The following is an 18,096-nucleotide window of genomic DNA, read 5'->3' on the forward strand; positions in this document are numbered from 1 at the left end:
GCAGAATTTGGGCTACCCCTAGAACTGTCGTGGAAACTCCATTGCACGACGAGAAAGTCACGGTATGTGTTGGATTTACCACATCTACCGTTATCGGGCCTCTTTTCTTCGAGGAAATGCGTGATTCTGGTTTTATAACTGCTACCGTGGCGGGTGAGAGGTACCCCGATATGTTACAGAATCGTATCATCCACAGCCTGGATGATAAACACCTGCTGGAACGTACGATGTTTATGCAGGATGGCGGTCCACCCCATATTGCTAGACGCGTGAAAGATCTCTTGCGCGCGTCGTTTGGAGATGATCGTGTGCTCAGCCGCCACTTTCGTCATGCTTGGCCTCCCAGGTCCCAAGACCTCAGTCCGTGCGATTATTGGCTTTGGGGTTACCTGAAGTCGCAAGTGTATCGTGATCGAACGACATCTCTAGGGATGCTGAAAGACAACATCCGACGCCATTGCCTCACCTTAACTCCGGACATGCTTTACAGTGCTGTTCACAACATTATTCCTCGACTACAGCTATTGTTGAGGAATGATGGTGGACATATTGCGCATTTCCTGTAAAGAACATCATCTTTGCTTTGTCTTACTTTGTTGTGCTGATTATTGCTATTCTGATCAGATGAAACGCCATCTGTCGGACGTTTTTTGAACTTTTGTATTTTTTCGTTCTAATAAAACCTCATGTCATTCCAAGCATGTGTGTCAATTTGTACCTCTCTATCTGCATTATTCCGTGATTTATTGAGTTTTCAAATTTATACTGACTTTTTGATCACCCAGTATATTATACAGAGTGATTGAGTTGCCCTTACCGATTGGTTTTATGCAACCCGCAACGCTTTCAAATACCACGCACAAGATTTTCATATTCTCTCGCTCGCTACACGCAAACTTGTTGATCCCACAAAAAAAAAAAAAAAAAAAAAAAAAAACGCCGGCCGTTGTGGCCGTGCGGTCTAGGCGCTTCAGTCTGGAACTGCGTGACCGCTCCGGTCGCAGGTTCGAATCCTGCCTCGGGCATGGATGTGTGTGATGTCCTTAGGTTAGTTAGGTTTAAGTAGTTCTAAGTTCTAGGGGACTGATGACCACAGATGTTAAGTCCCATAGTGCTCAGAGCCATTTGAACCATTTTTTGAACAGAAAAAAAATGAACTGAACCTTTTTGTTGGAAATTTGGGCAATTTAATTTTGTACTGGGATACGTTTCCGCTAGAGGGCGTAGTTTTCGATTTATTCAAGAAAAACGTACAAAAGTGACCTTCAAACGCGTTTTTCTTGAATAAATCGGAAACCGCGCGCTCCAGCGAAAACGTATCCCTGTACAAAATTTAACTAGATTAAATTTTTTTGCAAAAAGGTGCCGTTCATTTTTTCTGTAGGACCAATAATTTTGAAGATGATGCGGATTGTATAAAACCCATCAGTAGGGGAAGCTGAATGATCATGTATAATGCACATTTATATCCAGGGCTGCTTTGAGAACATTTTTCCACACAAGTGACCTATCACCTGCTCCTTTTCCCTCATACATCATCTGTGTCATTTTTCGCTACGAATTGTAATCGCCCTGTATACAACTCATGTACTTGGGCACCATTCTAAACTTGGCGCCACAAGCAGTCGCTACTAATTCTGATGTGTCCTGTTTAAAATCTTAACGGTTGTCACAAAGGGTCGTTCAGGGGGGGTTTCTTGCCGCTGTGAGTCTCACGGAGAAACCGTTTGACGATGCGACGATGTCAGTGCTTGTGAAAGGTTTAAACGTTGCTCCTACACCTTCTTCACCTCCTTTAACGGATTTCAACAGTTCTATTGAGGAGGCTATTAGACCTCTTCCTGTGGATTCTGCAGACGAAGTTCGTCGGGAATCGTGTCGTACCTTGCTGAAATGTGCGCCGCAACGGAGTAACATCTCTCCAGCGGAAAGAGCTGCTCTTCGCAACCTCCGTGAAGATACTGGTACAGTCGTACTCCCTGCTGATAAGGGTAATGCTACGGTCCTTTTGACAAGGAAAGCCTACAACGAGAAGATATATAGTCAACTAAGTGATTCTGTGTACCGCAAAATTCATAAGGACCCAACGAGCCGTACATCCAGAAAAACTGTTATTCTTTTGAACGAGAGTTCTTTACCTGAACAGGTTATCAAGAGGCTCAGACCACACAGTGCTGTTCCACCAAGACTGTATGGGCTGCCCAAGATTCACAAGGATGGCGTTGCACTACGATTGATAGTAAGATTTTAAACATGGCTGCAGCAGCAACTGTTGAAATTCTTCACGATAAAGGATGACAGCCAAAAACAGTTGCAGGATAAAAATTTATTAAAATTCTTGACCAAGGTTTCGGTACATATAAATATACCTTCATCAGAAGTAAAAAATCTAAAATTACATCATGCAATGGAGATTAATAAAACAATTGTGCCAATGGCGTCGTCAATAATTAAGACATCTTCTCCATTTGTACAACATGACTATGGGCACAGGGTCAAAGCGAACAGTTTAGCACCATTACTTCGCCTGTGAACTATAGAAACATGAGTGTGAAAGCACTAGGGCTTAATAAAAAAAAATTGCCCTAGTGCTTTCACACTCTTGTTTCGATAGTTCATAGGCGAAGTAATGGCGCTAAACTGTTCGCTTTGATTCTGTGCCCATAGTCATGTTGTACAAATGGAGAATATGTCTTAATTATTGACGACGCCTTTGGCACAATTGTTTTATTAATCTCCATTGCATGATGTAATTTTAGATTTTTTACTTCTGATGAAGGTATATTTATATGTACCGAAACCTTGGTCAAGAATTTTAATAAATTTTTATCCTGCAACTGTTTTTGGCTGTCATCCTTTATCGTGATTGATATTAATATTGGTGCTTCTAATTATTCGACTGAAGAACATCTGGTCTCCTTACTCACCGTATGTGGGTAAGTGCTGCCACCATATACGTAATTCCGAGGATTTTATCAATCGTTTGAAGACTGTTAAGCCGAGTAGCTGGGATTTACTAGTTAGCTTCGATGTGGTCTCACGTTTTACCAAGGTGCCTTTATTTGACTCGCTACATCTATTGGTATCTTGATCAGTGATGATTTGACGGCTTTGTTTGAACATACTCTCTCCTCAACCTATTTTTTATTTAATAACGAATTTTTTGAACAAACTGATGGTCTCGCCATGGGGAATCCCTTGTCCGCTGTGGTGGCCAATCTTTCCATGAAAGACTTTGAGGAGAAAGCTCTTGAGCCTGCCGTCTTAAAGCCTACGGTTTTTTGGCGGTACGTAGATGATACTTTCGTTGTATGGCCTCAAGGCAGACAAGAACTGGAAAAATTCCTTTGTCATTTAAACTCTTTACATGAGAACATCAAGTTTACTATGGAGATTGAGAAAGATGGGACTTTACCCTTTCTAAACGTGTTAGTACGCCTTAAGAATGATGGGTCTTTGGGACATTCGGTGTACGTAAAACCCACACATCCAGCTCCCATCACCCCTCACAAGCCCGCGGTGTTTTCAGAACTTTAATACATTGGGCGCATGTAATTTCGGATGCGGATAGCCTTCACTAAGAATTAGTGCATCTGGAAAATGGTTCAAATGACTCTAAGCACTATGGGACTTAACATCTGAGGTCATCTGTCGCCTAGATTTAGAACTACTTAGACCTAACTAACCTAAGGACATCACACACAACCATGCCCGAGGCAGGATTCGAACCTGCGACCGTAGCAGCAGCGCGGTTCCGGACTGAAGCGCATAGAACCGTTCGAGTGCATCTGGAGAGGCTTGCTAAAGAGAATGGCTATACTTCACGTCAAATACGGTAGGCCATGCACAATTATAATAACAAGAAGCAACTTTCTGAGGAGACTGATGATGACTATAAATCAACTGCGTTCCTTCCATACACCGGGACGTGTCTTTAAAATAGGCAGATTGATTCGGAAGAATAGTATCAATGTCATCTTCCGTCCACCAGAAATGAGTAGGGCTCTAGTCGGATCCGTTAAAGATGATTTACGATTGAGGAAGGCGGGTGTTTATAAGATTCCCTGTGAGTGTGGCTCTGCATTTGTAGGTCAGACTACACTAGCGGTCCAGGAACGCTGTGTAGAACACGAATGATACATCCGTCTGCGGCTACCTTTAAAATCAGCAGTGGCCGAACATTGCATTTCCACGGGACATTCAATGGAATACAATAATACCAAAATTTTAGCACCGGTTTCCAGCTTCTGGGACTCTGTAATTAAAGAATCCATGGAAATACGTCTTGCTGATAATTTAATGAATCGTGATAATGGCTTTCAGTTTGATAAAAATTGGGATCCTATTATTAAAATTATGCGGTCACAACGGAATCGACATGCTCAGTCGATACTCAGGGATTAGTTTGTTCTTACTTCACCACTGAGGGCAGCACACACAATTTGGCTGCCTCGCGCATGCCACCTCCTACTGCATGCGCCGTAAATCGCCAGTACGGTTCGCATGCGCGGAATTCGCTATAAATTCCATGACTGCATCAGGTCTCTTCAGTACTTCGTCTGCTCGCCTGAGGATGGCCGGAAGTCTCTGGACCGAAATATCGTGGCAGAATGTTGATGGGTTCTGGCTGTAAACCCGAAAATTACTGGAAGGAATGTAGTGCTGCTGATAAAACTAACGAACAGTTGTTATTATTAGTCTAAGTGATTAACACTTTGATGTTAAAAATATATCGGCTCAACCACTTGTTTATAGTGTAAAACAGTAAGATTGACGCGTTTCGGAAGTCAAGCTTCCATCATCAGAATAATAAAAAGTAAAAGAACCTGTTAAAACTCGCTAAAATGGAACAAGCACCAGGCACAATAAAATTAAAACATCGTGGCTACTTCCCTTGTTGCAGCCGTGTCTTCCAAGGTGCATCTCCACGTAGTCGTCAAAATATAATAAACTCTAAAATGGTGTCGCCCATGGTGTTCAACTTTAACCACATGGCTCTCCTCTATCGTCGTAAAATGCCCGTGCGTCTTCGTTGATACCACACACCACGTAGCCAAACACGACACTGAAACGCGAGTGAGCTCACGCGCAAGTAAACAAGGAAGTCACAAAGATGTCTATACAAACAGATAACGTATACATGTTCCAAGGACCTCATGAAATGATGGTATCCTGCCAACTGCTAAAAATGTAGTTACCAAAAGAAGCCAGTGAAACGTTTGAAAAAGTTATTTGTATCACCGGTTAGCTGTTCATTCAGTGTGTCCTGATTATCCACGCTATGTATCGTAATTTCCAGCTGTTCTAATAGATCCAGCTTTTTGCCTTTGTCCTATCTATGTAAAATAACGAGATCCTGATCTATTCCCAACATGGGGTGCCCCGTTTCCCAAATATGCGTGGCTACAGCTGACTTTTCGAAATTATTAAGCCGGAAAGCATCGCTATGTTCTTTGTAACGTACTTTAAAGGACCTAACAGTTTGGCCTACATAGCTTGTCTTGCACGTATTACACTGAATTTTATGGACCCCAGCTGTCTCATATTTATCGCTTTCCTGCTGTAAATTATTTCTTAGTTTAAACCACAGCGTATTATTGGTCTGAAAAGCAGTATCAACTTTAAAAGGTTTGAAAATGTTAGCCACTTTTTGCGAAATATCACCGAAGTATGGTATTGTGACTCTCGTAATATTATTTGCGGTATTCTTCCTTGAATTCGCGCGCTGTTTCTGTCGTATTAATTATTTTGGTGATATCCGTTAGCTCTGGCTAGTTGTTTTACGATGTTCAGCTCAGTCATTCTGTCTTCTTCATTCATAGGGACTCTAAAGGCTCTTTGATATTCAGTTTAAGGACGAACCCTGTAAAAGCACACAAGAAAACTGCACCGCATGATGATTCCCAAGAGTACAGACCTCCACGTCGCAAAACTTGACATAAGTCTTCCTGATGCAAGCAGGAAACAAAGCCAGCGGGCTTTTAGTACATAATACTGCAGCTATTAAAGGAACACTGTATGTCCTGTAGCAAATTACTGGTCATCCCCACGCGACGTGTTTGCCACAACATCTGGGTTCGCGGCCGACGCAAGCAGCACTAACTCCTCCACAGGTATTCACGCCGCCACTCTCTTAGTCTGTTTCCAGATCGCTGGATTGGTCGGATGTTAGAGCCCTCCCCTCTTCAACCCGCGGCAGTGCCCAGGATGAAACTGCTATTGGTGATGTAGGGGTTGACAGAAGAAGACGTCCGTACCAACGCTTTAGAAGCAACTGATGGCGTGTGCCAATTTAATCAATATGTAGCTGTCTCATGGGACAATCTGATTTTCCTGCGAATACTTCGCAGTCTCTCCAATTGGACGCAAACGCAGCTATTAACCCACTCTCCTCGTCAGGGGATGCCTGCTCACCTTCACCAGCTAACGTTTTTCAAAATCAGAAACGGTACAACTCCACTTCTGCTTGCCTAAGAAAATTTAGGTGTGCCCCCCGTCTCCATCGCGGGCTACCAACAGCACATTCACACACCATCATTAGCTGCCATCTACGGTCGACGGTTGGAGATGAGTTACCTATGGAAGTTTAGTGCTGCGACAAACCTTTATTCGCGAATAAAATCGTATGGATTGCTGTTAAAATTTTCTTTACTTACTACCCCGTTTCGGCTACTGCCATCATCAGGTACCAAAAAAACTTAAAATTTGCAGAACGAGGTCCAAGACTGACAATGAACCTTGTTCCGCAAGTTCTAAGCTATTTGATATCTCATGAAGACAGTAGCCGAAACGGAGTAGCAAATAAAGAAAATTTTAGAAGCCATCTAGACGGATTTATTAACGAAATAGTCACAATGATTGCTGTCTCATACAGAGAATTAATTTCCTTTTTTAATAAAACGTGTACTCACTACATAAAAAGTCCGACAATACTACTACTTAACAAAGTAGGCCAAAATGAATGATGAAACCTTAACAAGAAGCGGTTAACCGGGACAAAGATCCCTGGGAGCTACAGGAGTAAATAGAAAAATCGTCCCGGAACACGAAGGCTGGGCGTTGACTGCTTCTATCGTTTTTTTTGTGGCACCTCCTTCCATTACATTAGTACCGTCCTACACTCGCCTTAAACGTGTTCAAGGACGCAAGCTTTTAAGGTGAAATAATATTTTTCTTAGCAATATCTCCTTGGCCAGTGAGAAATTAAAACACCGTCATCCATCTTTTGCAGCAGTGTCGAAGGGAATTCATACCTGGAGATGTGGAAATCAAAGGAATGTTCTAGTAAACTGAAATAACATTTGCACAAATTTTTGACCCAAATCCTGAAGAAGTTTGTCCAACTCAAGCAAGTTCAATGTGCATTGTATACGATTTCTGCTGAGCTCATTGACCTGTTTTACAGCCCAAATACATAATCAGACAGAACTAACTGTGACACAAAATGTAAAAAGCCACACATGCTGTTTTGTAAGACACGGGGGATGGGGGATCTGGGGAAGGGTGATCGGAACGAAGGGGCACAGGAGCCTGTAGTTGTGAGTGAAGATGTGTATTTGCGTCTCGTTCGCAGGCAATACGTTAGATGCTAATGACAATTTGAAAGGTAAGTGACAAAGTCTCCAAGCACACCGTATGCCTTCTATTAGGCCCAGTCAACCAAACGTAGCTGTAAAGCTTAGCGGGTGGGAAGAATTCCCAGTCCGGGTGTCGTTTCTTTTTCTCGGCCTTATCCCGTATTTAAGTGTGTTAATTATTGTATCTGGCAACGTTAGTGGTAGAGGGTGGCCGGACGCCATTTCTGACGCCAACTTTTCCTCCTCAGGACAGTATTTGTGTACCATATGAATCTGCGTCCAATTTTATCCCGTGTGAAAGTGTGAGAACGTATTCGAAATATTTGCGAATCGTGTAATTGATGCAGCCCGGTCGGGTATAGGGCACTACCTAATAACGGCATTCGGGCTGGCCGGCACTCGGGCCCTCCTTGTTAATACACCTGGTGGATTCGATCCGGGGCTGGCGTGCCTCTCTGAGTCCTGGGGCGAGTATGCTAACGTGTGCGGCAATATTTTATTTCATTTTTTGTAGTTACTCTTTCATCTGTAATGAATGCGATATCGTGACTCGCGTGAAGTGCTGTCCTGGTGATGACGATCAGATTTTTCGTGTAGAGATCCAAATGAAGATCTGGTCCCGACACAAGAAGTGACGTTCAGTGGTATCGGAGGTTTGAGAACAGTCGCCGGATGCAATCGGCAACTTTGGTGCATGTCAGCTCCTCACAGAAATACACTGCGACCACGTTGTACGCACAAAGATCAACGATGGAACGTTTCCTGTTACAATGTGCTGTAACTATAGAAAATATATGCATTCAGATTTGGTGAAAAGTATTTGTATCTTTTTGGATTATGTGTAGAATACTGACACTATGTTTCGCGTGTTCCCATTATAGTTAGAAAAATGGGCATCTTGTATTTATTCGTGTTAGTGCTGCATAGGGCTTTACATCTGGTTCTGATTTCTGAAGACCAACTTTTGAGTCGTTAAGTGTAAATATGTATTGTATTAACGTCAAAAGCTCTAATATTACACACACACACACACACACACACACACACACACACACACACACACGTACCAGTATACTGTGACTGCTCTTCTCTCTGGATCAACGGCAAAATAAAGAACAGAAGACCAAAAATTAGCCTGTAGTGCTTTGGGTAAACTAAATAGAATTTTCAGAATAAATGGATCAACGAAAAGACTAGAGTGGAAGACGTAATTGTGACTATAATGAAAATGAAATGATGGTGAACGGGGTATATAGCTAGGCGAGTGAATGGTAAATGCAAAGGAACGTCTTTACTTTGTTCCAATAGATAACAAAAGCCTAAAAGACGACCTAATGGAAGATGAGTAGGTCAGATTATGAAAATATTCAGGAGCAGCATACGTGTAACTGAAGGTCGTAACGAATGGAGTAGTCTGCAGAAATCGTGTATGCGACCCTGGATGTTAAATGACTCATGTGCAGATAAAGTCTTTTAAATTAATCAGTTTATTTATACTGGTTCCAGGGGATCATCTGGGCTAAAGCTATGTGGTCTTAAAATGAGTCACGCATATACTTCACCGAATAAAAGTAGAGTTTTGTGTAATCTAAACCAGACGCATACGTGTCAACACATTAGTTTTCACAGGATTTTAGTGAGGATTATGAGCGGCACTACTGTCTGGCACGTCGTATCACGCTGATAAATAACAACAGGAAAGTTGAGAGATTTTATCACAGTTTATACATGCAAATACTATTATACTGAGAGGAAATGCTGGACAGAATAGAGGCAGTCTGCCAGGGAAGTAAACTTCACAACTCATACCATAAAATTTGAATTTTCTCACTAAAATGTTTAATTTATGTTTGTAAGTCTATTGAAATTTGAGCCTGCAGTGCATCAGACACGTTTCTGTATAACACCTCATGTACAGTTAAAGATCTGTATCTATGTGTAGATTATTATCTTTTTTATTCCATTGAACGAATGATTCCTTTCGAAAGAGCGTACGCTACTAACAAAAATCACAAGACAGGGATATGTACTGGGATATCTCCACTAACATTGAGGACTTACATGAAGTTCTCGAATTGGTGCTTAAAAGTGTTCAAATGGCTCTAAGCACTATGGGACTTAACATCTGAGGTCATCAGTCCCCTACACTTAGAAATACTTAAACCTAACTAACCTAAGAACATCACACACATCCATTCCCGAGGCAGGATTCGAACCTGCGACCGTAGCAGCAGCGCGATTCCGGACTGAAGCACCTAGAACCGCTCGGCCACAGCGGCCGATGGACTTTTGCCATAGAGGTAACCCACCGCAGGACGTTAAAGAACGTAATATAAGGTAACTTTAGCCTCGCTGCGATGTAGTTTGTCTTATCGATGATATACGTCCCAATTCTTTAAATACTGCATCTTTGACGTGCAGTGAAATTCGTAATTTTTAATTGATTTTTGATATTTATTCTTAGTTTACATATTACATATAAACGCTCATCCCCCTCCCCCATATGCTCATTTGTCATTACGCTACTTAGAGCCCATAATTATTCCCTCCTGTTCAGTATTATCTTGCCTTGTAGACAGACAATACCACGGGAAGGTCCCACCATCTACGTATGAGAAGAGTGTTCCCTGCTTCGACTACATGCATGGTAAAAAGAAAATAAGAAGCAATGTATTAGGCCCATGGTATCTCACTCGTGTTTGCTTTTTTGATGTGGTGGCAGCGCAGACTTTTGGCAAACAGCCTACAGCTGCCTCTGGTTTCGCAGTTTATCGACACTGTGTGTCGGATGCTCAGAGGTGCCCTTCTGCTAGCCAGACCCCAGGTGGTGTCCGATCCAACTGATGGGAGCGCGAAAGGATTGTGATTTCAGTAACATTGAAAATGGAATATCTTCTGCACTGATGAATCTCAAACCAGAATACTGCATCATTTTCGTTGTGCGTACACACGAACGGAAATTGATAGCCGCACATTTTACAACTACAGTACTCGCCAATAAAACTGCTACACCAAGAAGAAATGCATATGATAAACGGGTATTCATTGGACAAATATATTATACTAGAACTGACATGTGATTACATTTTCACGCAATTTGGGTACATAGATCCTGAGAAATCAGTACCCAGAACAACCACCTCTGGCCGTAATAACGGCCTTGGTACGCCTGGGCATTGAGTCAAACAGAGCGTGGATGGCTGCCCATGCCCATGCAGCTTCAACACGATACCACAGTTCATCAACAGTAGTGACTGGCGTATTGTGACGAGCCAGTTGCTCGGCCACTATTGACCAGACGTTTTCAGTTGGGGAGAGACCTGGAGAATGTGCTGGCCAAGGCAGCAGTCGAACATTTTCTGTATCCAGAAAGGCCCGCACAGGACCTGCAACATGCGGTCGTGAATTATCTTGCTGAAATGTAGGGTTTCGCAGGGATCGAATGAAGGGTAGAGCCACGGGTCGTAACACATCTGAAATGTAACGTCCACTGTTCAAAGTGCCGTCAGTGCGAACAAGAGGTGACCGAGACATGTAACCAGTGGCACCCCATACCATCACGCCGGGTAATACGCCAGTATGGCGATGACGAATACACGCTTCCAATGTGCGTTCATCACGATGTGGCCAAACACGGATGCGACCATCATGATGCTGTAAACAGAACCTGGATTCATCCTAAAACATGACATATTGCCATTCGTGCACCCGGGTTCGTCGTTGAGTACACCATCGCGGGCGCTCCTGTCTGTGATGCAGCGTCAAGGGTAACCTCAGCCATGATCTCCGAGCTGATAGTCCATGCTGCTGCAAACGTCGTCGAACTGTTCATGCAGATGGTTGTTGTCTTGCAAACGTCCCCATCATTGAGACGTGGCTGCACGATCCGTTACAGTCATGCGGATAATATGCATGTCATCTGGACTGCTAGTGATGCGAGGCCGTTGGGATCCAGCACGGCGTTCCGTATTACCCTCCTGAACCCACCGATTGCATATTCTGCTAACAGTCATTGGATCTTGACTAACGCGAGCAGCAATATCGGGATACGATAAACCGCAATCGCGGTAGGCTACAATCCGACCTTTATCAAAGTCGGAAACGTGATGGTACGCATTTCTCCTCCTTACACGAGGCATCACAACAACGTTTCACCAGGCAACGCCGGTCAACTGCTGTTTGTGTATGAGAAATCGGTTGGAAACTTTATTCATGTCAGCACTTTTTAGGTGTCACCACCGGCGCCTGCCTTGTGTGAATGCTCGGAAAAGCCAATCATTTGCATATCACAGCATCTTCTTCCTGTCGGTTAAATTTCGCGTCTGTAGCATGTCATCTTCGTGGTGTAGCAATTTTAATGGCCAGTAGTGTTCATCTACACACATACTTCGCAAACCACTGCACGATGCGTGGCGAAGGGTACCCTGAACCACTACTAGTCATTTCCTTTTCCGTTTTACTTGCAGACAGAGCTAGGCAGAAGTCACTATCTATAGGCCACTGTACGAGCCCTAATTTCTTTTATCTTTGTGGTCCTTACATGAGATAAAAGTTGGCGGCAGTCGAAATGCTCTGCAGTCAGCTTCAAATGTCGGTTCTCTAAATTTCTCAAGAGTGTTCCTCGAAAAGAACGTCGCCGTCTCTCCAGGCATTCCCATTTGAGTTCCCAAAATGTGTCCATAATAGATGTGTGTTGTTCGAACATACCGATAACAAATCTAGCAACCCGCCTCTGAACTACTTGGATGTCTTCCTTTAATCCAACCTGGTGGGGGTCCCAAAAACTAGTGCAGTACCCAAGAATAGGACGCACTAATGTACTATATGTGATCTCTTTTACAGATTAACCACAATTTCCTAAATTCTACCAGCTAACCGAAGTCGACAATGCGCCTTCCCTAGTCTAATCCTTACATGCTCGTTCCATTTCATATCAGTTTACGAGGTTACGTCTAGATATTTGATCGACGTGACTGTGTCAAGCTAATGCCGTATTCGAAGGTTACGGGTTTGTTTTTCCTACTCATCTACATTAAATTACATTTTTCTACATTTAGAGCAATCTGCCGTTCATCACACCAAATAGACATTTTGTCTAAGTCATTTTGAGTTTTCATTTTGAGTTTCATTAGTAAATATACAAGGTGGTCACAGACAGTGTGGAAAGCTTGTAAGGGCGTTGCAGGGTAGTTTGCGTTGAGAAATAATTATTAAGCAAAAAATTCGATAAGTTGCGCTGTTCCCGAGTTAGGTAATGTTGAAGTTAGCCAATCAGGCCGTTGCGCGCGCAATTTCAAACGCCCCGCCAGAGATGTTGTCGTCACCCAACGTGTTCTTCGTTTGATTTCCTAAACTCGTGACTAGTGAATGATTCAAAACTTGAACCAGGAGCAGTAGTAAGGATCGAACCCAAACCAAACCCTGAGCAGTCTAGTGCGCTATCATCCACGCTGTGAGAACAATTGACACTAATTGTGTGTGGGGCCCCTTTTTGAAATGGGGGCGCGCAGAGGCCTCATTAGCTATATTCACTTCTAGTTAATGCGGAAATGGTGAAGAGTATCGAATTTTTTTTCTTAACATTTAGTTCTCAGCGTAACTCACCGTGCAATATCCTGATAAACTTTTCAGATTGTTTGTGACCACCCTGTAGGTAATGTGATGGTACAGTTGAAATGAGTATTCCTTGAAGAGATACCAACATGACGACTGCATATGAAGACCACATATTATTCTTACTGTTTGCTTCTGCATTCCCGAGTGCGGGCGTGGAATAAAGGATAATCTGCTGGTTTTCTATGTGAATGATGCGGTTTAGTGGTTCCTGGTAGGAACTGGCTGCATAGTGGAGCGTGGAGTCATTGGTTAGCTCGAGGTGGTGTTTAACAAAAGAGAAAATCTTGGCGAGGCTTAATAAACTACAGTAAATGCCATTTGTTACCCCATATACTTCAAAAATAGTAGCGTTTTTATTTGTCTGATATCGTTTTGACTTTGAACTTAATCCTGTTTGGTTTTTGTAGGAGGTTCTCGGCGTAAGCTGGGGGGGAAACCAACTGGAGAGACAGTGTAGTGGCAGGGTAAGTTTTCCTTTGTGGTGGTCGGATGCGGAAGTCTTGCTGAGACGGTAACTGGATAAATACAGGACATTTATTAGTGGCATAGAAGTAGAGACAGTTTTGACCTTTTACTGCGGCCCAAAGAGAGGCTAGCGTCCCTCATTTAGACTACTTCAGGAGTGTCGCAGAGCACAGGATTAATTCCGGTCCACTAATACCATTTATGAGCACATTTGAGGAGCAATGCGTGGAGTAGGAGTAATTTGCCCGGCACGTCGCACATCGCTAAAAGTGCGTGGATTCTTGCCGCAGCCGCGAGGGACGAAACGGAAGAAATTTTTCGTGCCCACTAATCCTGACTGTTCATCGTCTTTCTTAATTTGGAGTGAACACAAAATTTCTGGGTTACCTATATTGGGAATTCAGTTATTACGACAAGTTGTAGCTACTTAATTATTTGTTTGTATTGTATTTTATGGAACTGGGGTGCTAGAAACGACGGAGAGGCTTCGTCCCCGCCGTAGGCCGCAGTGGTTCACAGCCCCACAACAGGCTACAGCAGTCCACTCACCCCACCGCCGCCCCACACCGCACACCGAACTCGGGGTTATTGTGCGGTTCGGCCCCCAGTGGACCCCCCTCCCCCGGGAACGACTCACACCAGACGAGTGGAACCCCAAATGTTTGCGTGGTAGAGCAATTATGGAGTACGCGTACGTGGAGAAAGTGTTTGCGCAGCAATCGCCGACACAGTGTAACTGAGGCGGAATAAGCGGAACCAGCCCGCATTCGCCGAGGCAGATGGAAAACTGCTTTAAAAACCATCCACAGGCTGACCGGCACACCGGACCTCGACACTAATCCACCGGGCGGATTCGTGCCGGGGACAGGGAACCATTCCCGCCCGGAAAGCAGTGCGTTAGACCGCACAGCTAACCGGGCATGCTTGTTTGTGTTACTCTGTGTAAGTTTTCTTGTGGTAGATATAAAGGTATTAACACAGTCCCTTCATTTTGCATGAGATTAATACAGAGAACGACCCTTTTATCGAATGAAGGCAGAAAAGTCACAGCTACAGGCAGAAGTCCCAAGAATACTGGAACCACTTCGTCTTAGAATAGGAAAAGAGATCATTCCGAGAGAATGATACTAATAAGAACATGAAGGACGGCTAAAAGAAAAGCCTGAAGTCCTCTTTGTTGTACGACAAGTGGTACCAGTAGGGTCTAAACGAGGATAGAGGATAATAATAATAATAATAATGAATATGATTTTGTCAGAAAATAAAAGTCATCGTAATACAACAGGGAATCAACAATCGTGACTGAAATTTTGCTTTTGAGAGGATGTGCAGCCTCTAAATGTCTAATGAAAGAAAACATGATGCGTAGTAGGCTGTAAGGTATACGGCCTTTACTTACATCGTGCCATAAGCTAATTTCGACGACTGGTCACTTTCAAGCATTTATGAAATATTAGGAATTACATCTTGTAATTCCTACGTTTAACGTGTAGTGAAAAATATGGCATTATACGTCATACGTAAAATTACACATGTTTTTGTAAATGATAAGTCGTCTAAATTAGATAATCGCGTGATTTAAATGAAGTTCGTTTACATTACGGCATACTATGGGCCATGTTTTCTTTTATTAACCGTGACCAAGCCGTGAAACGATGTTACACACAGTTACTGCCATTAATGAATGTTACGTAAAACGGAAGCAAATGGGTTCAGATTTTATCAGCTCAAATTCTATTCGATGAGGAGGGCAGGGAAACGTGTCAGGAGCAGACATCTGTCGTGCATAACCAGTGACCCGAGCTAACGTTCAGCACTTTCGCAGAACCGACGCGGACATTACATAACTCGCAAACCAGCACGATAAGAGTGGAGGATCACGTCGGCGGCCAGCGTCCCAGTGGTGCAGCGTGCGGTGACGTGGCGCGGCGGGATGCCAGGCGTCGGCCTTCCGATAAGCCAGTGGCGCCCCAGCCACAGGTCACTGAACCCGAGGCCGCCAGCGGCGGCGCTGCCCTCGAGTCTGCTGGGTGTCGCTACTTCTACTGCTTATTCGAAAAAATCTGCTTAGAGAGTCCTAACATTTTCCAAGTGCTGAACTGACTTTTCCTACTTCTATACTCCGCAAACCACTGCAAACATCATGGCAGAGAGTACTTCCTCCTGTACCATGTACTAGGGCTTCTTCCCGTTGCATTAGCGTATTGAGTGCGAGAAGAATGATTACTTGAAAGCTTCTGTACCGTTTGTAATTAGTCTCATCTAATTTCGCAGTTCCTGCCGTATCGACACGTAGGCCATTCCAGCATATCCCTAGATTCATCAGATAACACTGGTTATTGAAACACTGAAAGCAGGCTCTCAAGTAGTGCGAATTTTCCAGCATCTCTGTCACGCTCTGCTAACGGTCAAACAAACCAGTGACCGTGCAACTGTGGGCTTCCACGGTCGTTGTTGCAATCAATTATTCTTCTGGGTACATGACCCCATAATCAATGTGTAAAATTCTCCTACGTTTCGGCCACTGTTGCAAATAGCCATAAGAATTTTTTTGACTTAACCATTTGCGCTGCGCTTCTTTGTACACGTTCAGCATTCCCTGTTAGCCCTATCGTGCCGATTTTCGGCATGATAGTGTTCCGGCCGCTAGTGTTAAGGTCGATATTGGCCACGCCAGAGATACTGGGGCGCCGAGTTGGCGGCGAGTGGCCCCTGGCGACGAGGAGTGGAGAATTAGACAGGATTAGACAGTACCGAGCGAGAAGGACAGAACGGCAGACTGTTGGGATCCGGATGGTCCGAATTGTGCATTTAATAATTTTGACACTCTGTGGCTTGGGAATTCAACGCTGCTGTGGAACGATAAGCCGTGGACTCTGCATTTGTATGGACGCAATTACGGCGAGCTATGGCTATTAGAACTACTGACAGCCTTGGGAGAGCCAGTCCTGACAAAACTCTACCGTCTGGTGAGCAAAATGTATGAGACAGGCGAAATACCCTCAGACTTCAAGAAGAATATAATAATTCCAATCCCAAAGAAAGCAGGCGTTGACAGATGTGAAAATTACCGAACTATCAGTTTAATAAGTCACGACTGCAAAATACGAACGCGAATTCTATACAGACGAATGGAGAAACTGGTAGAATCCGACCTCGGGGAAGATCAGTTTGGATTCCGTAGAAATGTTGGAACCCGTGAGGCAATACTGACCTTACGCCTTATCTTAGAAGAAAGATTAAGGAAAGGCAAACCTACGTTTCTAGCATTTGTAGACTTAGAGAAAACTTTTGACAATGTTGACTGGAATACTCTATTTCAAATTCTGAAGGTGGCAGGTGTAAAACACAGGGAGCGAAAGGCTATTTACAATTTGTACAGAAATAAGATGGCAGTTATAAGATTCGATGCACATGAAAGGGAAGCATTGGTTGGGAAGGGTGTGAGACAGGGTTGTAGCCTCTCCCCGATGTTGTTCAATGTGGTGCTACAGAAGAATGCTGAAGATTAGATGGGTAGATCACATAACTAATGAGGAGGTGCTGAATAGGATTGGGGAGAAGAGAAGTTTGCGGCACAACTTGACTAGAAGAAGGGATCGGATGGTAGGACATGTTCTGAGGCATCAAGGGATCACCAATTTAGTATTGGGGGGCAGCGTGGAGGTTTAAAAATTCGGAGTAGGTATTAAAATCCATGGAGAAGAAATAAAAACTTTAAGGTTCGCCGATCACATTGTAATTTTGTCAGAGACAGCAAAGGACTTGGAAGAGCAGATGAACGGAATAGACAGTGTCCTGAAAGGAGGATATAAGATGAACATCAAAAAAAGCAAAACGAGGATAATGGAATGTAATCGAATTAAGTCGGATGATGCTGAGGGAATTAGTTTAGGAAATGAGACACTTAAAGTAGTAGCTGAGTTTTGCTATTTGGGGAGCAAAATAACTGATGATGGTCGAAGTAGAGAGGATATGAAATGTAGACTGGCAGTGGCAAGGAAAGAGTTTCTGAAGAAGAGAAATTTGTTAACATCGTAACATTGAGTATAGATTTAAGTGTCAGGAATTCGTTTCTGAAAGTATTTGTGTGGAGTGTAGCCATGTAGGGAAGTGAAACATGGATGATAAATAGTTTGGACAAGAAGAGAATAGAAGCTTTAGAAATGTGGTGCTACAGAAGAATGCTGAAGATTAGATGGGTAGCTCACATAACTAATGAGGAGGTGCTGAATAATTGGGGAGAAGAGGAGTTTGCGGCACAGCTTGACTAGAAGAAGGGATCGGATGGTAGGACATGTTCTGAGGCATCAAGGGATCACCAATTTAGTATTGGAGGGCAGCGTGGAGGTTTAAAAATCGTAGAAGGAGACCAAGAGATGAATACACTAAGCAGATTCAGAAGGATGTAGGCTGCAGTAGGTACTGGGAGATGAAG

At 43.5% G+C, this 18,096-nt stretch overlaps 1 protein-coding gene across 1 annotated transcript in view; it reads right to left on the minus strand.

Annotated features, from left to right (window-relative positions):
* The window catches only part of LOC124605213 (lysyl oxidase homolog 3), a 122,393-nt gene that overhangs the window by 75,469 nt on the left and 28,828 nt on the right, over positions 1-18,096 (minus strand). The window lies entirely within an intron of this gene.

This window comes from Schistocerca americana, chromosome 3, assembly GCF_021461395.2.
Source record: "Schistocerca americana isolate TAMUIC-IGC-003095 chromosome 3, iqSchAmer2.1, whole genome shotgun sequence".
Classification (NCBI taxonomy): domain Eukaryota; kingdom Metazoa; phylum Arthropoda; class Insecta; order Orthoptera; family Acrididae; genus Schistocerca; species Schistocerca americana.